The sequence below is a fragment of the Podarcis erhardii genome (assembly GCF_964252035.2).
Source record: "Podarcis erhardii genome assembly, chromosome: 2".
NCBI classification, from domain to species: Eukaryota; Metazoa; Chordata; class Lepidosauria; order Squamata; family Lacertidae; genus Podarcis; species Podarcis erhardii.
Window position 1 is genome coordinate 50,381,091 of NC_138498.1, and position 25,399 is coordinate 50,406,489.

The following is a 25,399-nucleotide window of genomic DNA, read 5'->3' on the forward strand; positions in this document are numbered from 1 at the left end:
ATTGGTTATTGCCTGCAGTCACTGAATTATCCAACTTGAGGATACATTCATCGTTTTTTATGGGAGAAACAAGTTCATAGCCTATAGGTGAGCCTTGTTTACTGTTTCAAATAATGTATAGTCAAGAGCCAAACAGGAAGTTGTCACCAATATAGGTTTGTCTTTGAAGGATCTGGCAAGGGGTGTGTGTGTGTGTGTGTGTGTGTGTGTGTGTCTTTAAATAATGAGATAGATTTTTATCTTCTAAATACATTCATTCAGAAGTTTGTCACATCTTAAAATATGTATGTAGCATAATGTATCAAAATTATGTTGGTATCTCTCAGGAATTTTTGCAGCTTTTTTGTTTTCTTTTTAAGAAAGTGGTTTTTTTTTTTGTGTGTGTGTGTGTATCCCCCTCTTTTGTATAAGCATTTGTGTGGAACTGGAGAAACAAATATTTGGTAGCTGGGAATGGAAAGAAAAATTGTATCTGATGTTGCAGAAAATAGGACTGGTGTACAGAGTGTATAAGCAGGTGAATATTTGGAGCCAGTATCTGAATGTATGTTAGTAAACATTTGAAGAAATTTGAAACTTTTTTTAGCTACAGGGTTTAAGATGGCATGACTGCAACAGGAAATGAGATTTCAGGATTGGTTTGGAGTTACATGTAGGGTGGGTGGTGGCGATTATGAAATAGGCAAAAGGAAAAAAATGAAGAGAGTTGGAAAACATAAGGAACAAACAATACCAAGGTTTGTTTCTTATTGGATGTAACATTTTCTTGAATTCAGGGAGAAGCTTACTTTCAAATAGACAACTTTCCTCTACCACTCTGCTTTTCATGTCTAGACCTGCCTTCAGCATGGTTGGAATAGGCTCTTCTTTAAAAGAAATAACAAAAAGAAGAAATTGTCTACTGTACTTGATGTAACCGTATTTAATGCTTTCAGTACTCTCAGACTTAACAAGTTTTGTTTTTCCTTTCCTTTCTTTTCTTTTTGATCTCACTTATATACTGTGCACTGATATTTTTGGAGACCTGCCAACTATTATTTCAAAGTCTAGCTACACTCCTTGTAAGAATGGGGGATCTATTAAGATGATCCATCTCTAAATGGTTTCCTAAAGATTTGCGGTGGGGAATGATTCTGCCTGATATTGTTCTGGCTCCTGTAAAAAAAATACAGAAAGTGCCTGGTTCAAGCTTTCAAGAAATGAAAATGAACATGGGGACTCCTACTATTAACAAGTCTAATTCTTCTCATTCAAATCCTTTCTCCACTTTGTATTAGTTTTCTCAAATGCACAAGACAACAAAGCTATTTGGCAGTAAATTGTGTCCATTTCTTACAGAGGCTCTTCCTTGCTCATAGTGAGACCAGAACAAGAACTGTGTGGGTAGCACACTTTGCATCAACATAAAATTTCATTCATTGCTTTTGGGGCTGCAGCCCTATGACCAGTGTCCACAGATGATGAGAGTTGTAGTTCAGCAACATCCTCATTGTATATTAACCGGATTGTATATTAAAGGATTGGGGACAGTCCTCCTTTCACTTCTTTTATTATTATTATTATAATAAATATTCATTTTCAATTACAGTCCAATAACAGCCTCATTACAATAATACCAATTATTCAAATACCAAATTATATATTTAGATAAAGTGGCCCCCAGTGTGCTAGATTTGATGGTTTGATGATTTTATTTCTACCCTCCAAAATTGTAATTGTTTCAATTATGTTCCAGTCATAATAATAATCCCTTATACAATAACTACTGGAACGTGGGTGGCGCTGTGGGTTAAACCACAGAGCCTAGGACTTGGTCAGGGGTCCCTTTAGCTTATTTTTATACAACTGCAATGTTAATAAATTCTATTCATGTTGACATATTAAATGATTTATAAAACTGCATGTGAGGAATTCAAACTATATACTTGTTCTTCCTGTGAGTGGCAATTATACTGTCCGTAGTGTTTCTTCCTGTCCTTGCAAGATGTTATGTTTTTCTTTTCCCCGATTGTTGCTGTTATCTGTCATGCCTTGGGTGGAGCTGATATCCTATTGTTTTTTCCAGACATTTCTCCATCGCTCCATCCCATGCGTCATTGTTTTGCAACTTTAACAACAGCTGAAAAAGTTACTCTGTCCCAGGAAATAAACTGTTGTCACCATTTTTCCTCTCAGCCTGGGAAGGAGAGAAGTCTATTGAACTGCAGATGACACATTAAATAACCTTATCAGTTCATTGGCAGTTCACAGACTCCTTTCATCCTTCCTTCCAACTGAAGATATATGAGCAATTATACTTCCCATTACATTAAATTCCAAGTCCTCTTAGCATTATTCAGTAAGGGATGGGGAAGAGTCAGCTCTAGGTTTCCATCGTAAACCTTTTGCAAAATAGAGCTTCCCTCCCTTTTCCCTTTTTTTTTTTTACACACACAGTTCCGTTTGATGTTCTATTCCAATTTCTTCCAACCTCACTTGTACAAATATAATTTGAACTAGCATTTGGATGAGGGTTGCCAAATTATGAATGTAGAGAAGAAAACTTTAAATAAAGAAACCGTAAGCTCTTCTCCTCCCCACCGTCTTTTGCACCGAATGAAGTCTTATCTCAAGTTCACACCTTACAGTCCTTGCAGTTGGTTTGTTCCACAGTTTGTGATCTCATCTGAACAGGCAGCCCTGTTCAGGGAAGTTTTTAATATGTGATTTTAGTGTATTTTTGGTTTCTGTGGAAGCCGCCCAGAGTGGCTGGGGAAACCCAGTCAGATGGGCGGGGCACAAATAATAAATTATTATTATTATTACTATCCCATGCCTGTAAAGGTTAAGGGACCCCTGACCATTAGGTCCAGTCGTGACTGACTCTGGGGTTGTGGCGCTCATCTCGCTTTATTGGCCGAGGGAGCCGGCGTACAGCTTCCGGGTCATGTGGCCAGCATAACTAAGCTGCTTCTGGAGAACCAGAGCAGCACACGGAAACGCCGTTTACGTTCCCGCCGGAGCTGTATCTATTTATCTACTTGCACTTTGACATGCTTTCGAACTGCTAGGTTGGCAGGAGCAGGGACCGAGCAACAGGAGCTCACTCCGTCGCAGGGATTCTAACTGCCAACCTTCTGATCAGCAAGTCCTAGGCTCTGTGGTTTAACCCACTGTGCCACCTGTGTCCCTATCCCATGTGTGTACTTTAGTCCAATTAAGCTCTAATTAACAGGAGAACCTCTGCTTCCTAATGGTGTAGGAAGGTTTTCAGCAGGTGAAGTGCTTTTGCACTCAGCGCCTCCTCCCCTTCCCCCTCACATTCTATGCTGGAGCGAGAGCCAGGTACTGGGATGAACTGCAAGTGAACTTGTAAGGATAATTATCCTCAATCATTCTTGTTTTTCCTTTGCCAGTGATCTCTCACTTAACCACTATGAGGGAGTAGTAGTCAAGGATTTCTTTTAAATGTTTGAAGACTGAACTGTATGTTCCCTGAACATGGAATGACCTTTAAGTTTTTCATATCTGTTGCTCTGCTCTCAGATTTATCTGCAGTAATGAGGACAGCCTGTCAGTTAATAATACACTGCTCAGATTGACTTGTGGCTCTTGATACAAAATTGTCTCGGGAACAATAGTACTAGTTGGCTAGATGAGTTGAACAGGACTCTCCCCATGCTCTACATCCCAATCTACCAATTTGCTATCCAATTTACTCTTACATTGGACAGGGGGAGAAATGGAGGCCTCAGTTCAGGCAACAGTAGATGCTTTCAGAGGGGACCAGAGTGCAATAGCGTTGATAAATACCTTCTTGCCTTCTACAGGTGCTGTGCTCTCTCTTTGCTTAAGCCTTAAGTGGCCCAGTTATCCTGGGAGGTGGTTGCTGCAGCTTATCACCATCTGTGTCAAATTAGTCAGCAAAGCTGCAAACCAAGGAATAAAAAGGTCACTAGGTCAGTCCTTAGACACTCTGACAGAGAGATAAAAATTGCTCACCTTTGCAGCAGTTTGAGCACTTGATCCCCAGAGGGAGATGCTTTCAAGCGATACCATTGCTTGCCCTTCACAGTGGATACTACCTGAGGTTAACTTTAAATTCCACCTAAGGCTGCACAAATCTCTGTCAGTTTGAATTATAATGAATAATTAGTTCATCAATGATCTTTGGATTCCCTCAAATGCTAACTCTATTTCTAGCTTAGTATATCCAACAATTTCTTCAGCTAATGCAAACCTGCAGGAGACTTTCTAAATGCTTTTAAAAATATTTGTTATATGTAACTGAAATATAAGTTCATTTCAAAGCTTTAGAAAGTAATAACTTACCTGTTTCAACCTATCAAATTTTTGAAATTATTGTTAAAACAATAAGTTTTGCATATTTTTTTTTAAATCCTGCACTGAATCAAGATATTGTTGCTTACAGAGTGGTGTGTACACTTTCATTCCCTGTCTTAACTCACTGATGAAAGCTAGCAAAGAGTAACCGAGGTCATGACTAATTGAAATTATAATGCATCATTCTAGGAAGGTGATGTGTTCTCTTTACTATAAGTGGAGCCTATCCAGCTCTCCCTCTCCCCCTCTCTCTGTGTATTTCTATTTCCTCTCTCTCTCTTTCCCTCTCTGTCACTTATTCAGAGAACATGATCCTTCCATTCATGCAGGTCAGCATTCCATCTGCCATTCTGGGCAAGATGAAAGAGAAGGAGACACATCCTGGGTGATACTTTTTGGACCCTATGCAATCTGGTTTATGTTATAGGGCTAAGAAACACTTGGTAGCTTGGTCAGATGCTTGAAATTCAACAGTATTTTGTTAGATTATGCTCCCCAGTATGCCCCTTGTCTATGGCAGCAGTGATAGAAATGGGAGGTGGGGGAAAATCTTACATATTTTCAGGCAGATCTTTGTCCCTGACCTGAATTGTTGCATGCCCTTTTGCAGTGGAATGGTCATATCCATGAGCTTTTCTTGCTCATGCTTATATGTTTCTGTATTTCATACACTAGGTAATGTCAGCAGCAAACTTAAGATAATAGAAATTACTAACAATTAGTGTATCCATCCTGAATTCTAGGAACACTTTCTGGCCACTATTCTTTTTAGTATTCATGTCCACTAGTTGAAATTTTGTTACCCTTACAGAAAAATCTATTTTGCCTTTTCTTTTTACCTCCACTTCTCCAATAAACTAAATTTCTTTTCTTTCATTTTTCTTCATCGGTAACTGGAGAAGAAAAGTTGAATATGTCAGAAGCCTATGCTTGAATTTTCTGTTTCACTGTCTAGAGTAGATAGAAGCAATTATTATTAGAATGACTGCTGTGTTTACTGACAGGCAGTTGCCCTCCTTAGATACTTGGGAATGCTACCCACAAAATAAAAAGCATTACTCATTTGAGACATCTCATGGTTCTGGAAAGGATTTTGGAGGCTTGTTCTCCCAACTGTCTTTTAAGTTAATTACAATCTCTGTGTGTAAAGTCCATAAGGGCTAACTCAGTGACAAGAATGAATGTGAGCCAACAATATGTAATTCCTGATCTATATCTGTAAGCACTAGACCACATAGTTGCTAGCTCAAAAGCATTTACTTATCAAGACAACTTTCAATCTCTTATTTGACTGTGCTCCAAGAGAGCTTGTAATGACAATGCATCAAACTCTCCACTTAGAGGCTGATGCTACTCCTAATAAAACAAGCAGCAGAATTCCTAGTGGGTGTAATAGAGCAGAAGCACTAGGTTCTTAGCATTATGGTCAACAATACAATTGAGCTATTGGTGGTTAGTCTTTCAGGTATCAACCATGAGAAGCTGTTGCATATGTCTTCTGCAAACAGGGTTCTTTACCTAATCCCTAAGGGTGTATGAGCTTTGTGAGAGATTTGAAAGATTGGTGATGAATCTATATTAGCACTTGCTGGTTGGTTAGGAATAATCTGCAGTTCTTACTTTCTCTATTTAACCCACCTACATACTCACCTTGATGCCAACAATAATATTTTTCCTTATGCTGAGTACAATTTTTATTGCTGGTTTCTGCCTGAAGGATTTACTTGCATGCATTAATAGAGTGGCTATAGCAACCACAGACTGCTCCAGCATGTTGGGGACACCATCCCGTGGTATCAATGTTTTGCTTATTAGCCATTGAAATAGTTTTGGGTCCAAACTAGATGTGACAGAGTAGTGGCATGTATCTTATTCATAACCAGAGGTGAACGAAACAATTTTGGTTTCTCTATGTATCATTTCCCGCCTTTCTTATTCCCCTCCCAACTATAAGTTCAGTCCTCCATCTTTCTGTGAGTTTATGTTTTTTAAAGTCATCATATTCATCAGCATTTTAGTGCAGTTTTCATAATATATATTTTTGTGAACACCATCTTGCCTAATATTCACATTTTTGCAAGCAATTTACCACCTATAATCATTTTTGGAAGCCATTTTTCAAAATATCATGTATTTTTGTATGTTATTTTCATTAACGTGTATTTTGGCACTTTCCCCTAATATATGTATTTTTTAATATGTTATTTAGCCGGAGAACTGCGCTACAAAATTTGGAGAAGTGCAAGTTTTGAAGTATAGAGGCATTTTGGTTCACACATTGTTTCAGAAAGTGTGAATTAGATAGGGCAGAATCAAATTTCTCCCTGATCCCTATTCACACCTGTCCCATTCACATAAAAGCTGGGATGAGTGGAGTGTACCTAATATCTAAATAAAATGGAAGAAGTGTTTGGCAGGGAACTCCTTCTCCCATTCCTTCAAGCAACTTTCTCTCCTGACCAGTTCATTTCCTGCAATTTTGGACACTCCTGCATCTTCCTAGTAGTGATTTCTACAAACATGATGCTCTACATGGAGACTGCTAGGAGTGCATGCATGGTGGACTGATAATTGTGTCAAGATACACTTCTGTAGTCACCTTTGTTGGTCATTCTAGTGAACCTTCGAACTTTCATAGCCCAAGCGGATGGTTGACATTCATCTGACTTACACAGCATGACAACTCAGCTAATAGCATCATTTTTACACCAGGGCAGCAACACTTTAAAGCCAAGTTTTCTTTTTACATACTAATTTTCCATTTTCTATTAAGAACCCCAAGGCAGGATGTGTCAGGAAAACTTCCGAGTGTTAATTGAAATGGAGTTTGTAATTATTAGGTCAGCTTGGTCCAGTCAAAAGTGATTTAATATTTCATTTTAAATAGTCTTGTTTTCTTGAGCCACAAGTAAGCATTAGTCAGATGTTAAGTAAACATATGGCAGTAATATATTAAAAAGTAGGCTACGCAGCTGACAGTTCACATCTTAAATTGTCTAGTGCAAGAAGGAATGTGCAAATCTTTCTGTGATGATAGCTTTATCTTTCATCCACAGATGATGCTCTCCAATGAAATAAATGCATTTGCAAAAATCCAAATCAACATTTAAAAGTAACAATATTTTTAAAAATGAAAAGGTTGACCTAGACATAATAGGTAGGTGTAACATTGTGATGCCTGGAGCTTTGTAATTCACAGTGGCTGCTTTTCTACACCTGCATGCAATGAGAGTTACGTCAGTTTTCCCATTATGTGAAAGATTTGTTCTAAGCAGCATGTAGAATAACAGGTGTTGAGCCACAGGTTAACACTAATATGTTTATGATTGTACAGTTCAGTTATATTAACATATTTAATCTTTGTGAGAGAGTTAAGAGAGAGGGGAGTGTATGTTGCTAATAATACTGGGAATTAACAAGCTCCCTTTCTACCTTGGCCCAGAAAGATTCAGGCTGCAATCTAGAGGCTAGGGCTTGCTGATCAGAAGGTCGGCAGTTTGAATCCCCGTGATGGGGTGAGCTCACATTGCTCGGTCCCTGCTCCTGCCAACCTAGCAGTTCGAAAGCACATCATAGTGCAAGTAGATAAATAGGTACCGCTCCAGCGGGAGGGTTACTAACTACAAACCTAACCTTGGTGCTGTCGACGGTGACCCTTTGCTGGCAGAGGAGCTTAACTTCTTCTTTGCTCGCTTCGAGAAGGAGCCACCTGAGACGCCGGTATTACAGCCACCACCCCATAGGGGCCCCTCATTCACTGTAGAGGAGCATGAGGTGAGACAGGTATTGAGGATGGTGAATCCGAGGAAGGCTGCTGGACCTGATGGCATCACGGGAAAGGTGTTGAAGGGCTGTGCGGATCAGCTGGCGAGGGTCTTTACTAAGATCTTCAACAAGTCCTTACACCAGTCTATTGTTCCACCCTGCCTGAAGTCGTCAACTATTGTTCCTCTGCCTAAAAAATCCACAATCAGTAGTCTGAACGACTACAGACCAGTTGCACTGACTCCAATCATCATGAAGTGTTTTGAGAAACTGGTGCGCCGTCACATTATTTCCTGTCTTCCATCAACTTTTGATAACTACCAGTTTGCATACAGGGCAAATAGATCCACGGAAGACGCTATCACTACCACTCTCCATGCTGCTCTGTCCCATCTGGAGCAGCCGGGGAGTTATGTGAGGCTGCTGTTTGTGGATTTTAGCTCTGCTTTTAACACTATCCTCCCCCATAGACTGGTGTCCAAGCTAGAGGCGATTGGACTCTCCAACTCCACCTGTCTCTGGGTTTTGGACTTTTTGTCAGAACGTTCTCAGAGGGTTAGAGTAGGGTCACATATGTCCACAGCCCTTAGCCTTAACACCGGCTCACCACAGGGTTGTGTGTTGAGTCCCCTGCTCTATACTCTCTATACGTATGATTGTACAGCCATTTATTCCAGCAACAAAATCATCAAGTTTGCTGATGACACTACGGTGGTGGGGCTCATTTCAGGAGGGGATGAGTCCGCCTATCGGGACGAGGTGGAGCGGCTTTGTGCTTGGTGTGGAGAGAACAATCTGGCTCTTAATACAGCTAAGACCAAGGAATTGGTGGTGGATTACAGGGAAAAAAAGGCGGACATTCAGCCCTTGTATATCAACGGGGAACGGGTGGAGAGGGTGGCGGAATTCAGGTTTTTGGGAGTGACTATCGATCAGGGCATGACTTGGAGCGCAAATACCACTGCTCTGGTGAAGAAGGCCCAGCAGAGAATTTATTTCCTCAGACTTTTAAAGAAGAACAATCTGAGTGAGAGACTGCTGGTGTCCTTCTACCGAGGTTCCATAGAGAGCGTTCTTACATACTGTATTTGTGCCTGGTTCTCCAGTTGTACAGCTAGGAAGAGGAAGGTGCTCCAGAAGGTCATAACCACAGCCCAAAGGATTATTGGTCATCCCCTCCCATCTCTGGAAGAACTGTACGGTTCCCGTTGTCTTAGGAAAGCAAACAACATCCTGCAGGATGTATCTCACCCGGGATACAGTCTGTTTGTACTACTGCCTTCTGGCAGGAGATACAGAAACATCAAGTCAAGGACAAACAGACTGAAAAATAGTTTCTACCCAAGAGCTGTGGCCTTCTTAAATGCTGTAACTCGATAGTGTGACCTGGGAGTTTGATGGGTGTGGGTGTGGGTGTGGCTGGAATGTGGTTTGTTTGGTTGTTGTTGTTGTTTTGCTTTTGTTGTTTTTAAGGGATGGCATCCAATTTCGTTGCACTTGTGCAATGCTGCACTTGTGTAATGACAATAAAGAATCTATCTATCTATCTATCTAAACGGCGTTTCCCAGAAGCGGCTTAGTAATGCTGGCCACCTGACCTGGAAGCTGTATGCCAGCTCCCTCAGCCAGTAAAGTGAGATGAGCGCCACAACCCTGAATTCAAAGAAACTTGCTTCTGAGTAGACATGGTTTCAGTTGTACTGGAAGAGTTGTACCCAGGAAACTCATTCCACTAACGAAAGGATTTGCATTTTGGCAATGGAACTTCCCCCTATCCTTTCTCTGAATACCCCCTAAATTAGAGTTGCTATACATCTGGCAAATCCCAGACATGTCCTCTTTTGGGGGCTCAACATGCGCATCCAGGGGAGATTTTTACATTTTAAAGGAAATGTTGGGGTTTGGGAGGTACTTACTTTCTTACTTACTTACTTACTTACTTACTTACGTACACACGCTTTTTGGCGTGCCCGCTCACCTATTTCCCCAGCTCAGGCTGGCAGTGGCTCGGGCTGACCTCTTATTTGCTCTTCAATATATGGCAACACTACCTAAATCTGTTCTGGGGTTTTCCCCAACCCTCAAGAGCAGATCTGGGGAGGGCATGGAGCATGAGTGAGGGAAGGATATGATAAAAAGTTATGCTATATAAACATAAAGCCTTATGCTCATGGAATGAGGATACTGCCTTAATCATGTCTGCTAAGTGAATGGTGAGAAAAGAGATACGTCCATCATGAGGGATTAGGTTAAAAGTCCTTAGTCTGCTTAATGGTGTTGGAAGCGTGAGATCAGATGCAGAAGTCACTATAAAAGCAACTCTTTTTATAGTATAGCTGTCCTCCCCCCCCCCCCCGCTGTGGAAATATGTATAGACTAAACTGCTAGCTTGCTTTTCTTTAGCTTGACTGAGTGCATTCCTGTTCAACTATCACATGTGATAAGTGGTAGCATTTCTTCAATCACTGGAATGGACAGAATGCTGGGGCTGTAATTAACTGTTATGGATGAAAAGCTATGACGGGTATTAGATTGTTTCTCTAAATATATAAAGTGGTTGATGAAGGGGAAAATGCTTAATGGCTCCCTAGTCTTCCAGTTCCAGATTTTGTTTGTGAATCTGATTTGGCCAGTGTGTAATTTTTGTTTGTTTCCTTTGCTTCCATTTTTTATCAAACAATGTAAAATGCATTAAATGTTAATGTGTAGTTAGTAGTGTCTCTGAAACCAGATCCACCTCTATTTTAGCCAAAATATTAATCCTTGTTGAATTGTTAGGAAAGCTGTCGTAAGTGCTGAAAGGAAGACATATGCCTATAAAGCATACAGGTTTGTCTAATGCATCTTGGAGAACACCAATGAAATTCTTCAGAAATGTGAGATACTGCCTCATTTCTTTTTTTCTTTTTCTTTTTTTGTAGACAAGAACTCTCCAATAAAATATATTAATTGGGTTTCAAAAATATTTCAATCTGCAAGCATTACTTAAGACAGAATACATATTTTAAGAGGTCTGCAATTATATAAGAAGCTTCAATATGTCTTGGCCTTGACAGGTGTTAGGTCTGGGATGTGCACAAATATGACATTTCATAAGCCTTTCTCCTTCATTGATTTCCTGTGGTTGCAATAGAAATGATATATTTTGGTACTACAGCTGCAGATAGCCTATAAAATGAACTGGATTTATTTGTATTTATGTAGCTCTACTTTCCAAGCTGGTGAACATTTGCTTTAATGGTTATTTCTAATATATTATAATATAAAGAGTCCCTGTAAGGTATGCTTTCTCCATCCCTCCATCCCTCAAGGCATGTTACATTTTGCAGCATAAGCTTTTTATGCCGTGATGGCTATGTAATACCTTCCAGTGTCAGAGGCAGAATGCCCATTACTGTGAATCACAAATGGAGTGAGGGTTGTTGCTCTCAGGCCCTGCGTGAAGCATCCTGTAGGTATCTGGTTGGCCACTGTGAGAACAGGATGCTGGACTAGATGGTCTTTTGGCCTGTTCCAGCAGGCCTTTTCAAATGTTTATCTATGTCTATTCAGAAGTCATAGGATCATAGAGGGACCATGAGGATCATCTGGTCCAACCTCCTGCAATGGAAGAATCTTTCTCCCAACGTGGGGCACAAACCCACAACCCTGAGATTAAGAGTCTCGTTCTGAGCTATGAAGTTTGTCCTATTAGACTTTTCTCAGACAGAAATGAGAATTTTGTTCAGTCCAAATTTTAAAGTGAACTGGTCTAATTTAGACCCCTAGCCTGTATCAGAACAAAATGACCCTTCTCATTTCACACTTCTCTGAATTTTATTGTACGCTTCTTGCCTCAAAATTGTAATAAACTGCATTAAAATACCTCGTTTTAAAATATTTTAACCCAAAACTTCTCTGTAGGGAGTCCTTTACATCCCTCTCCTATCCCACTGTAATATCTAGTAGCTCTTGCCTCATGAAGGACAGCCATCATATTGCAAGCAGCTTCATTCCACCACACTCATCCCAGCAATGTAGGGATATGGGTGTATTGTGTGATGTCATGCTGGGAAGTGGATAGCATCCATCTTATCATCGTATTTATTCTTTGCTTCATATATGAACTCATCTATTATGGACTCTCTTTTTTGTATTTTGAAGTATGAAATCATTACCCACATATAAATGTAAATTGAGTTGTGTCATTTTGCTAATGTATGTGATGAACATTTGCTTTGATTATGAGGGTCCTAATTGCAATGCATAGTGTGATTTCTGTTCTGATATTTGGGTGATTTATTGCAAGTTGGGTGGCCATTTTTCATTGGTGCCTTAATTAAATTGTGTATTTTTGTTTTCAGGTTCTTTGATTTTCTAATAAGTCCTCTAGGAATAAATATAGAGTTTAAAGTCAAGGATGGCTCCTTAACAAGGTACCTAATACCTCCTCACAGTAGTTGCATTCTGCGTATGTGTCAGCAGTTGCTGCAGCAGGGCATAATGATAAACCACATGCTCATGGTCACAGCCTAATTCTTCCACCTAATGGGGCAAACTGTAATGAATGATGATGGATACAAGTGGTGTGCACAACAGAAAGGCCAGCAGGATGAAATGTTTTTAGTGTGTAATGTAATAGTGCTTATGGGGATCTGTGTTGTTCCTCCTTGTAAGGTACCCAGTGAGTGAGAGTAAGGTTAAATTCTCCCACCAGGAACTTGAATAACCGATAAGTGAGTTATCATCACTGGATAACTGTCAAAAAGCTGGAACAGAGCAAGCAGCCCAATGTAGACAATAGCCTAAAAATACTGTAGTCAAGTGTCCTCTCTCAGTGACAAAGTGCCCAGACTCAGGTAGTGCAGTACAACTTTATTGCTAGCACTGGCACAGTGACCCCCCGATTGGTACCAGTGACCCCCCGATTCCTGACACCAGGGGGATTCTGGTTTGTGGTGTTGGAATCCCAACTTCTTTTGTCCTTAAGTCAGCAATCCCAGTGGCATAGGAAATCAATGCTTGACCCACAGGATGACATCAATTACTGCTTCTTCTACTCTCCTGGACTGAATCGTATTGGAAGGAATTTAGTTGGTCCTGGTTGTTGCATCCCATAGCAGGTGGGAGGAGGCGACACTGGGATGGGAAGTATTTAATTGCACCCCTCTATGGGCTGCAGTCTGGATCAGGGCCTAATGCAGCAGGCTACATATTAAATGTAAGGCAGTTTATAGCGAGAAGTAATTGCATCTGATGAGCTATTTCAAAAAAAGTCTTTCTTATTGGTGTGAATGTAATGGCCCCATCAATTTGAGACCTTACCTAAAATCTGGGCAAGCTGCTGAGAGAAATTTGACATCCCTTTGTCTGGAACATTTTCAAATGAGGCTTGGTAAACATCCATCAGCGAAATTTTGCCCATGGAACCCTGCCAGTTTTCAGTTCTTTGTTTTTGGCCCAGTCTTCAGAAGGATATTTATCAGTGTTTCTAGATATTTAATAGCATCTTCTTCTATCCTTCATGAACCCAGGTCCTTGCAAATTTTAGTCCATTATCACTAGATATTTCATTGTTTCTTCTCTATTAACAGCAAGTTTTCTTCACCATTCTAAAGCCATGGATTTTATGGATCTTTTCCCCAACCCTTGATAGCCAAGGATTTTATGCTGAATTAATTTCATTATTTGAATTTATTTCTAATTCCTCCAGCAAACGTGCATTTGTTCACTCCTTGTTCAACACCTTGTCCTCTGTAGTACTGTTATGCCTGAGCTTCCTTTACTTGCTTGATGTAATTTCAGTTAGATTTTCCCTTCCTGTTCCCACTGCATCTTCGCATACCTACTCTTGTCATCTTTCTCCCTGACTCTCAGCATTTTGTCCACAAGTTTTAAGCAGTTTCATTTACACATTGCTATTTGCCTTCTCTTGTTCTGTTGCCTTAATCAGGAAATGTCTGACATCTACTTGCTAACATGCATCTCATGTCTTGTTGCTTTGACAGCTGCTTTAGCTCAGGAATATGATAACACCAACAAACCTCATTGCATTCTCAATGAGAAGAGGGGTGGCAATTAACTAGCACATTGTCCAGTGACAAACGTAGACAGCATCTTAAAAAGCAGGGACATCACCTTGCCAACAAAGGTCCGTATAGTTAAAGCTATGGTTTTCCCAGTAGTGATGTATGGAAGTGAGAATTGATGCTTTTGAATTATGGTACTGGAGGAAACGTTTGAGAGTCCCATGGACTGCAAGAAGATCAAACCTATCCATTCTTAAGGAAATCAGCCCTGAGTGCTCACTGGAAGGACAGATCGTGAAGCTGAGGCTCCAATACTTTGGCCACCTCATGAGAAGAGAAGACCCCCTGGAAAAGACCCTGATGGAAAGATGGAGGGCACAAGGAGAAGGGGACGACAGAGGACGAGATGGTTGGACAGTGTTCTCGAAGCTACCAGCATGAGTTTGACCAAACTGCGGGAGGCAGTGGAAGACAGGAGTGCCTGGTGTGCTCTGGTCCATGGGGTCACGAAGAGTCGGACATGACTAAACAACAACAACAGCAGCAGCAGCAGCAGTAGCAGCAGCAGCAACAACAACAACAGTACATTGTCTCTTCCAGTATCTGCCCTGTTTTCGTTTTGTAGAAATTCCACATATGCCGTCTGTAATAAGAATTTGTTACCTCCAAACAGATGAAGAGTGTTGTGAGAACACAAAAATTCTTTACCATTGCAATTCCCTAAGCAAAGTGTTGCTCCACAAGAGCAAGATCATAACAGCCCTCCTAGATCAGAGCAAAGGCCTATCCAGACCAGAAGTCTGTTTTCATCATCACAGATCCATGGGAAGCCAACAGTCAGGAAATGATGAGGGCAATAGTCTTCTACTGTTGTTTCACAGTTACTGGTATTCAGAGGCATGTTGGTGGTAGCATTTAGGCATGCTAATTGGCCATTATGAGTTTGTTTTCAGTTTTTCAATAGGAGAGACTTTGGATTATCACCATTTGGCGTACACTTGAATTTGGTTACTGCATGCATTGACTCTTGGAGACTTTGGGGAATTAACTAAAGTTAATTATTCTTAAGAAAGGCTTCATTTGGATAGGACAGGGTGTTGGAGGGTATTATAGTACCTATCAATATACCACCTGCTGTGCAGTCAAAATAAAAACTACTTCCCAGAGTTTCATAGTGTTCTTCTATATCATACCTCAATAAGGAACCACAGATCTGCAAACGATGGGATGAAGCCAGGCACATATGACCAGTTCACTTTTCAATGGTTTCCATTCAGTTATTTTGCAAGCTTGCAAACACTAACCCCCCTTTGCAAAAATTCAGTCACTAAAACAGGTGCAAATTTAGCCCCATGCCTACCGTGTGCCTGTTAATCTTATCTTCCATTCCCATTTCCTGTTGTATTTGCCATAGTTTTCCATTGTGATTTTTAAAAATTATCATTTCCATTTACGCTTCTTCCATACTTTTTCCAAAAATGGGGAAAAAATTAAGGATGATATGTTTCTGGATAATATGTTTTGTTTTAATTTTGAATAAAAAAAGTTTTTTAAAAAAGAAAGTGCATGAATTTCGCACGCCTTAACCGTCTGTACTCATTCCTCATCATATATTTCACATTTTATTCTCTAGTGATAACATAATATGGAAGTTTTTAAGCAGCGCTTGGATGGCTTTCTGTCATGTATGGTCTAGTTGATATTCCTGCATTGCAAGGGGTTGGACTAGATGATCCACAGGGCTTCTTCCAATTCTAAAATGTTATGATTCCATAACACAGAACAGCCTTCTTATTCAAACCAAGCTATATTCATGAATAATGCTTTAGTCAGAAACTTGGATAATCCCAAACATATGCTGCATGTTGCTGTCGCTGCAGCCAAGGTCTGCATATAAAGCATGACTCAGTGATTTGTGTCACACTGATTCTTATTAATCGTTTCAAGGGATGTTTATCTGAAAAAGCAGAATTCCCAGTCACCCGAAAAACCCTGTAATTCATCCTGTCTTGCATAGCAGTAGGAGTGTTCAAATAAACCTTCTTGTCACAGACTTCTAACATTAATTGCTTAGAGGGAGCAGCAACCCCAGGCTCAGCTGCCCTCACTGTCCATGCAGCTCCTAGCCCCCTCCTATGACATCTGAATGTTCAGTGACATCTGAATGGGTAGACTATTGTGTGTGCAACTGTACATCCAGCTTCATGCTACCCAATTGATGTCCTGCATGGAGAGTCTGTGCACATGAATCTGTATCTGTGCAGGTGCCCCTATTTGGATACCACACTAAATGCCCAGTTACTCTTGGTCAGGGCTGCAACATATTTGGCTAAACTTGTGGAAGAAGTTCGTTTGAAACACATCATGGCTTCTGTGGACTTCTTCTTTGCCACCTTAGGAAAGCAAATGTGGAAATATGGGAGTAGTTAAATATGGAGCTAATGTTATACAAGCTGCACAGTTTAAAACTATTTCTAGATCTCCAATAATCTAACAAAGCTCTCTCTATAAAGTGGATCTACAAATGTGTTTATTATTGTGTAATGCCAGAGATGCTTCCTAGAATGAAAAGAAGCTATTCACATTTATCTTGGTATGCCAGCTTTGTTGTTGCTAAAGGAATCTGTATCTTCTTGCCACACATTTAAGATGCAATATGAATTATTGCATAAACATCTAGTAACAAGATGAAATGGTTGTTTTCCCACACAGCGCTACGGTCTTCTGTCAGCTGTGTTGAATTTGTGGGCTTCACCACTTCCTGCTTCTCAAATCAATTTCCTAATCATCATCACTTATGTTGGACAGACTGAACTGTGAGGATGATTACAGATGCATGTGTTGGATGGTGCTGATCTGTTTATGCATGTATGACTACTTATGCAGACAGAAACCTTATTAATTCTCATGAAAGTAAACATGGATCATATGCCAGATTCTTGAATTGCTGTAATGCTTATTGAGAGAGCTCCTCATCCTCCCTCCCTCCCTCTTCCTCTCCCCCCCCCCCCCGCCCAGGAAATGAATCTGACAAATGTTCGTGATCAATGCTCAAGATGGAAAAAAAATGCTTTTGAATAGCATCATAACAAACAGAACATGAGCACTAACTGAATTTTACTCTTGCAATATGTCACTTCTCAAGACAGCGTGTATTTCACATTTCCAGCAGGGAGGCTTTTCAGATTTACTAGCAATTTTTTGAAAAAGGAAGCATTGGGAATGTTGCTCAGTATGCTATCTCCACCCAACCTATGCTGCTAAATCACCGTAGAATAGTGAAAAATGATCACTTTAAGGCCAAAGCCACAATATATATGCCATTTCAAACGGAGAAAGCAACACTGTCCGGCAATATTCATGTTAAAGTGGCTTGATATTCCAGGATTGTTTAAAAGTATCCTGAATAAAATAATTCCAGAAACATAATCGTGTTAATCTGTTCTGACAGAGACATTACTTCTTTGTGATCTCGGAGATGACATCTGATGAAATGGACTTTGGCCCAATGAAAATTTATGTCATAGAACGTTTTTGTAGTCTTTCCGATATTACTGGCTCCTTTGTCATTTGTTTTTTAAATCTGTGCAGCAAAATCTGATTTAACCTCGCTGATTTATTTTTTTAACCTTATGGTGACAAAATGAAGCCAGGATATATCCGGCTTACATTAATGAGTTTTGCTTCAAAAAATGTGTGTGTGTGTGTGTGTGTGTGTGTGTATATATATACTTGCTTGATGTCCCCCCAAAACAGAAGGCACTGTTTTACAGCAACACTAAGATTTAAAAAAGAAAGAAGCAGTTGTACCACCAATGTTCCATATCAGTACTGTACAGTGTGCTTAAGAATGAAGGGCAGGAGATCTCACTCATGTATGTTGATATGGTATTAGGGTGGTGTGGCTAACTGAATAGGACCCCCCAAAAGGATGTCATAGTAAGGCAGGCAATATACATTATGGCTTAATACTTCACTGAAAAACTCTCTTAAAATAATATATGAATAATCAGAAACACTTAACAGGGCATCATTAACAGGACCAAAGCATAGGAAAAGCAATTTAAAATAGCCTGGCCTAGCTGAATATTAATTTGAGAAGAATGCTGGACTGAAGTTGGTTTGATCTGTGCAGAACTTCACACTGCATTGAAAATTGTATGTGGCACACTAGAGTCTATCCTAGTTATGAAGTTCCTATTTGGGCTGGTATTGCAGGATAGCAGATAAATGGCTCTAGGAGAGCTGCATAACTAATTCAGCAAAATGCTGCCGTATGTATTGCTTTGTCTGTATGCATGGGTTGTCAACCTTTTCTAGACCTATGTGGGCATTTGTATTTTTAGTCAAGTGCTATGGGCACTACCCCTCTGATCACTGCTCAATCCTGGATTGGCCCCTTGCCGAGAGACAGGAAAATGAGAGAGCATGTGCCCACATGGGTTCTGAGTAAAGTCGCATCAAGCAAACTTAATCTGGTGCAGAAAGAAGAAGTGATAAAGAGTGAGAGTATCACTTTTCCAACTTCCTTCTTCAGCTGTATGTATTATGCAGCCACCCTCACTACCTCATGACTAAGAGGGCAGTGTGTGTAGACTTTGACTTGTTCTCTCAGTGCTCATCTTATTTTCCCTAATGCATACCACAGTTTATGATAATTAAACTGGGTGTGTCAGAAATGTACTGGATGGAGAGAACTCCACCATACTAGGGCAGCCTACAGCCAAGGAGGAAAATGGTTTGTTTCATTTATTGAAGCAGACTTATACCTTACTCCCACACACCCCACAACCATATTCACAGAGTGGCAAAAAACCCCACATGGTTTTGTAAAACAGCAAATTACTGCACACCCCTGCAGAGATCCCAAATCACTTGAAGGCTGAAGTGTGTGTGTGCACACTGCTTTAAAGGTTTTGTTTTTTAATCAGAATATTTGATTACAGCTTTCTCACATTACATGGATTTAGGCCTGACTTGCTTATTTGTTACTTGCTTGCTTGCTGCAAAATCAAAGTCTCTTTGCAGTATTTCTGGTCCTTTGGTTAGCTTTTGGTGCAAGTGATGACACATTTCTCTCTTTGTCTTTTGCTTCTCTTGGCTTCTGTTTTAATGTTAGCCCCCTGAAATATTTGCTACCCAATGATGCCTAGAGGGGAATCAGGGCTGCATGTACCAGCTCTGCCTCCATCATTGCTGACCCTCTTGTGTCTGCCCTACTGACCTCAGCACATTAGAGATAAGGCCTGAATGGGTAGCCGACACTCTCAGCTCCACAGTGTAGGCTCCTCCATATGATCAGGAGCCTTGAGCACATGAGCTTGGAGGAGCCTGTGTTTGTTAGCTGAATATAGTGGTGCCTCGCAAGACGAAATTAATCCGTTCCGCGAGTCTCTTCGTCTTGCGGTTTTTTCGTCTTGCAAAGCACAGCTATTAGCGGCTTAGCGGCTATTAGCGGCTTAGCAGCTATTAACGGCTTAGCGGCTATTAGTGGCTTAGCGGCTTTAAGAAAAAGGAAACAAACTCGCAAGAACTCGCAAGACGTTTTCGTCTTGCGAAGCAAGCCCATAGGGAAATTTGTCTTGCGAAGCACCTCAAAAAACGGAAAACTCTTTCGTCTAGTGAGTTTTTCGTCTTGCGAGGCATTCGTCTTGCGGGGCACCACTATGCACAGAACTTCAGAACTCCTCTCCAGTATGTAGAGGTTCGGAAGGCAGAGGCAGTGAGGACTAACAGCAATGCTGGGGGTGAGATCAGCATGTGCGGCTGTACTCTATGTATTTCTTGACTATGAAGAACAAATGCCTGAAGGGGGTTATGGTTTCAATTATATCTTTCTCTGTCTCCAAAATAAACCATCTGGAAAACTCATAGAATTACCAGAATCCCACATAGAGAAAGTTATGTTTATAGTAATAAATAGGGCTCAGAAATGAGGGATGCATTAAAGAGTTCCTCCTTCTCACTGGGAGAAGCAGCAGCAGTGTGTTTGCATAAATATGAATAAGCAGTTAGCACTCATAACAATGGTGTAGAATTTTCCTTTCATTCTCTCTTTTGAGTTCTTAGGTCTCCACGGAAATGGGTGGCAGCAAGGGATGTACCCCAGCAGTTGTGTATCTTCACCAATAAGGGAGATCTGCAATGCAGGGCTTTCAGCACCTCTCTAATTTGGATTCATCTATTTATGCAAATTGGGCTCATTGTTTTTGTTACTCAGCTGGCGCTGGCAACTATGTCTCTTTCCTGTTCTCAGAGAGCTGTTAAGATTACTTAAGAGTATAAAACAAACCAGTGTTCACGCCAATGAAATTAAAAATAATCCATTTGAATTATTGCTAAAAATAATTCCTATAGCCAGCAGACAAATCCGAGTAGCTGATCAGAAGCAGGGTATGGGGAGTGTGGGTGGAGAGCATGCTTGCTTGATGCAATCTTCAGAATAAATGCAAATTACAAGTGAAGGCTTGGCAAATTTAAGATGATCAAGGACAGGGTGCGGGTGGAGGGGAAGAAAGCAAAACAATGGGTGCAAAAATATAATATTGAATAACATAATTAGGGTCAGGTGGAATGTGCCCTTGAGAGCAAGCAGCACTGATGCACTAGCAATTAGCCTTGATAATTGGTGGATAATCATGTATTCAGAGGCCCACAACATCAGAGGAGCATTTCCTATCCCTGCGAGGACTGATTCACGTGATGAGTTCATTGTGTAGGATGCCAAGATTTAAATGAAGGCAAAGCTCCTGTTCCTTGACTAGTCATATAGAAGCAGTTATGGCTTGTTATGTTGGGGCAAGAAAAACACACCTGAAACTGCCCTCTTCCACACAGCTCTTGAAAGGTAAAGGAATCCTGTCTTTCTTTGCAGTCCAGTCATCCTCTTGAAAGGAAGGATTGCAGCCTCATCAGACCAGTCCAGCTGCTTAATGACCCTTTCTAACCCACTGGCATTTTCCACATCTTTGGAAATGAAGCCTGATTAAAGCATGACACATCTCTATTCAGAGTGTGAGGCACGTGCTCAGCTAGACAGACAGGCATGGACAGAAGAAACTTCCTGGTTCTTTTGCTTTATGTAATCAGTGAAGTGCATCCCCAATATATACTCTGCACCCAGGGGAGGGATAGACAGTGACACATACTGAGCCGTTATTGCCATCAGAGCTTAAAGCTGTTCGGGTGGATGCCCTTGTTAGAGATTTAGACAATCTTGCACAGAGTAAAATTGTATTGAAATCTATGAGATTTTTAAGCAGCCTGCCTGTGTGTGGGATTTCTGCCAGAGTTTAGAACGCTGGTAGTACAAAATCTTGAATGTTTGCTTCAAGCTGCTGTTTTTGTAGTGCCATCAACATGTGCTGCTTTTCTTTCTTTGTTTTTTTAAAATCTAAGATGAGTACAAGTGCCCAATATGTTGGCCAGATTTGTAACAGTGGCAAAACATGAAGCTGCAATTCAGCCCTGAAGAAAGCATCCTCTTGAACCATCTCTCCTTTGTGCATTCTGTACCAGACTGAGCTTTCAATGGAGACAGATCCTTGTCACTCTTGTTTGTGTGTGTATCTGTATCTGTGCACACCCCTCCTAGTTTCAGCTCTCTTATAGTATGGTACTGCTACTTAATGCATTTGCTATAATTTAAAGCCAAGTTAAATAAGCATTGCACACAATGGGGCATATCTGCTTTATAAACCACTACTGGTAACCAGTGCAGGTATTATTTTTTCAGATCCATTTTGATATAAAAAAAGAAAACAAGTTAAGCTTTGCATAAACAAAATCATTTTTTTGTTCTGCTTTCTTTCTTCGCCTGATGTAATCTAACCTGACAGGAGGAGAAGGTACATACCTTAGGCTTTGTAACAGCCATTATGTTCCTGACCACAATTCTGTGGCAAAAGGTAGAATACTGCTGGGAAGCAAAAATAGTCTGCCGGATGACCACTGTGTCAACAAATCGGTGCAGATCTGCTCAGTGACCTGAATTACCAGTTGGTGATTTGGCACTTCTCATCTGAGTGCTTTTAAAGCACAAATAGATGCTAGGAGATGCAGCCAAACCATCTTTTTAAAAGATTGTTCTTTTTTTATTTCTTCCTTTATCCCTGTCTTGTCATCCCTGATAGCAGAATTTTTTCCCTTACCATTCCAGCTTGGCCTTTTGGCCTTGAGCTGTAGCAGGAAGTAATATTTGACTGACATTTGTGGGTGGTTTCCCCCCTCCTCAAATATTCTATATGCAGTTTTGATGTAGCACTTTCCTCTTAAGAACTTCTCAGTACTTAGTCTCTTTGGCTGACTGGTGAGAACAAAAACCCGAAGGATTTTCACCTGTCAGTCATTTACAGATTTATATGAAAGTTCAAACAGTGTTGAGCTGAAGACTATTTTGTGGGAGTCAGGGTGCATGTGTGCAAACAGAGGATTCTGAATTAATTTAACATATCCCATACTTTATTGTGTTACAAATGTCATTCCACCTTGAACAAGTAATGTAATATCTGCTCTTTCGGTATTTCGTTTGCAAAATGGAAATACTCCACTACGGACCAAGAAATGAGAATATATTCAGAAATGAACAAGTGACTATGCTGCTGCTCTTGTGGCTTGTTGCATGCTTATGAATGAGCAAACACTGGGCTTGTGGCTTGCTGCATGTTTATGAATTAGCAAACACTGGGCCTTTAGACTCAGTCTGATGTCTTATTTTAGTGCCTGCTAGCCATTATAACTCAAAAGAAAGTTTTAAAATGCATGACTATCTTCTTCACCTGGTGATTTTTGTTTGTTTGCTTGCTTTCATTTACAATGTGAAGAGGGTCATATGAAACTGGATCATGGGAAAGATCTGTCTACTCAACTCTATATAGATCTCATTAGGTAGAATAAAGCACCATTTCAGATGGCAGATGCTGAAGTGTGGGGCAAGGTGTGAGGACCAGATATTGGATGATAGAGCTGTGGGTGCAGTGTGGCCTGCCTTGAGCCCTTATCCATGCACTCACTCGTGCTAACTTACTGCCCTTGAGTGTGGGAGGGGGAAATTGTTGGGCCATCACAGGTACCAAAATATAAGTCTGGGTCAGCTTCTGTGTATGGAATGAGAGTGGTGCCATCTTGTATTTCACTTCAGGCTGCAAAATGTATTTGGACATCCCTGCTTTGTTTCATCACTGAAGAGGACTCTCCTGCTTGTAAGCTTATTGCAGTTATTATATGTGAACTGATGATATAAACCTATCCCACAGCACTGCATCACTACTCATTACTGGGTACACATGCCAGATTTGAGAGCTGGCTAGTGATACTGAAATGCCTGGATTTAAGAGTTGTTCGTCATTTTTTTTGCCAAGGGAAAAAACCTCATCAATTCTTATTTGCATATGATGCATTATTCTTCCTTTTGCTGAACACTCAAAATGCTCAGTCCTGTTCAGCTATTAAATGTAAATGGTGTGGTTTTATGTTAGTTCCCAGAATATTTATTATGTATAGACAAAGCAAAGGAGCTTCCACATTCCTGGTCATATTACCCATCTTTTATTTTTAGCTTCAGATGATCCCATTGCTACTGGACTCATTTTTTCATGCACACTTCAGCATTTTTATTTCCACTTTCAAAATCATGAACTAAATGTGACATTTTTATTTTAGTTGAAGATTATTTGGGGCAGCTTTCAAGATCCAGAGAGAGTTGTTGCTTTGGGCCTGTACAGCTATACTAATAAATTGTTTTATTACCTTTTCAATAGATTTCCAAAACTGTCTTGCCTATTATTTTCTATGATACTGTTGCTCTACGTGAGAAAGTGTGGCAGGATCTGACCTCTAAATAATCAATTTTTATTTTTTTACTTTTTAAAAAATTGTTTCAATTTTATTGTCATAATTGTTTTTGTGGAGAAAAAAACCATTCTGGATGATATCATATCTGCAGTTTGTTTGAAGTTTATATGAACAGATTGGGTGAAATTCAGTGTCACACTCTTCCACTCATTCTGTCTGTGCAAACCAGAGGGAACAATCCCCCTCTATTCTCTCCTTCCTGTGCTGTTCTGAAGGTTCTTTCAACCTCTTCAGAGCCAATTTCAGGGAGTGGAGAGGGGGAAAGCCCCTTTGCACAGGTGCAAGTCTTTGCGTAGGGCTTTTGTTGACATGACTGGTTAAATTAATCCCGCCCTTAGATTATCCCTTTAAAGCACTGGTTATTCGTTGCACCTTTTTGCCTAACATCCATCTACCAGCTCATAGGTGCAATATAAGGAGCTACTTTCACACCAGTGCAAGTAGATAAATAGGTACTGCTGCAGCAGGAAGGTAAACAGCGTTTCCAAGTGCTCTGGCTTTCATCATGGTGTCCCGTTATGCCAGAAGCAGTTTAGTCATGCTGGCCACATGACCTGGAAAGCTGTCTGTGGACAAATGCTGGGTCCCTCGGCCTGGAAGCGGAGATGAGTACCGCACCCCAAAGTCACCTTTGACTGGACTTAACCGGCGTCTAGGGGTCCTTTACATTTACCTACCTTACCATATTAGTGCAAATCAAACACATGTGCAAAAGAGGTAAAGGGGTTGTGCTGGAAAGGTGAGGAGAGAGGTTAGTTTAAGCATACATTATGATCTTATGTCAGTATATTGACTAATCAGGTAAGAGACCTTCATAGCTCAGTGAAACTGTAGTCACCTTTGACTGGACTTAACCATCCAAGGGTCCTTTACCCCCCCCCCTTTTAACTTATAAGGAGCTAAGCAGAAAAAAATAAGCCTGTTGAGCTTCAGTAAACTTAGTTACATAATTACTTGAAGCTATTAGTAGTACCCTAAGAATGCCTGCCAACCCTACTTTGACTCATAGTTTTTGCACTTGTGACAGGACAGCCATATGAATGAGTAACTCCATGCCTGAATTTGAATGACAACTATTCGGTAACATAACATCAGGACAAAGAAATTAGATAACATTGCTATAAATTGTTGTGATTTGGAGGTTTAATCTGAAATCAATCTAGAATTAAGCTTGTTGGTGTCTCTGGTATTTTCTTTCCCTTACATCACAGATGTTGGCTTATATTATGGATGTACGTTCTGCGCTATTTTATTGGTACTATTGCTGCAGGTTTGTCATGGCCTTTGACTGCAGCAATAAAATGGTGAACTAGAATTGTGAAAAAAATGACAGCTTCAGAACCCTTTTTAAAATGTTTCTTCAGACTTGCCTGAGAGATACAGCAAGAACCCCAGAAGAGGAGAGCCCCTCCAGGATCATCAGGAAAATTACTGTTGTAGTTAGGGTTAGT

The 25,399-nt window shown here is 40.5% G+C and overlaps 1 protein-coding gene and 1 long non-coding RNA gene across 9 annotated transcripts in view; one reads left to right on the forward strand and one right to left on the reverse strand.

Moving 5' to 3' along the window:
- The window catches only part of KCNIP1 (potassium voltage-gated channel interacting protein 1), a 573,342-nt gene that overhangs the window by 223,146 nt on the left and 324,797 nt on the right, over window positions 1-25,399 (forward strand). The gene's annotated exons all lie outside the window — the stretch shown is intronic.
- On the reverse strand, window positions 721-19,369 carry LOC309336475. Its single transcript, XR_014154045.1, has 3 exons — window positions 19,093-19,369; window positions 3,793-3,908; window positions 721-866 (listed from the first exon to the last, which is right to left on the reverse strand). It is a non-coding gene; the product is annotated as an uncharacterized lncRNA (long non-coding RNA).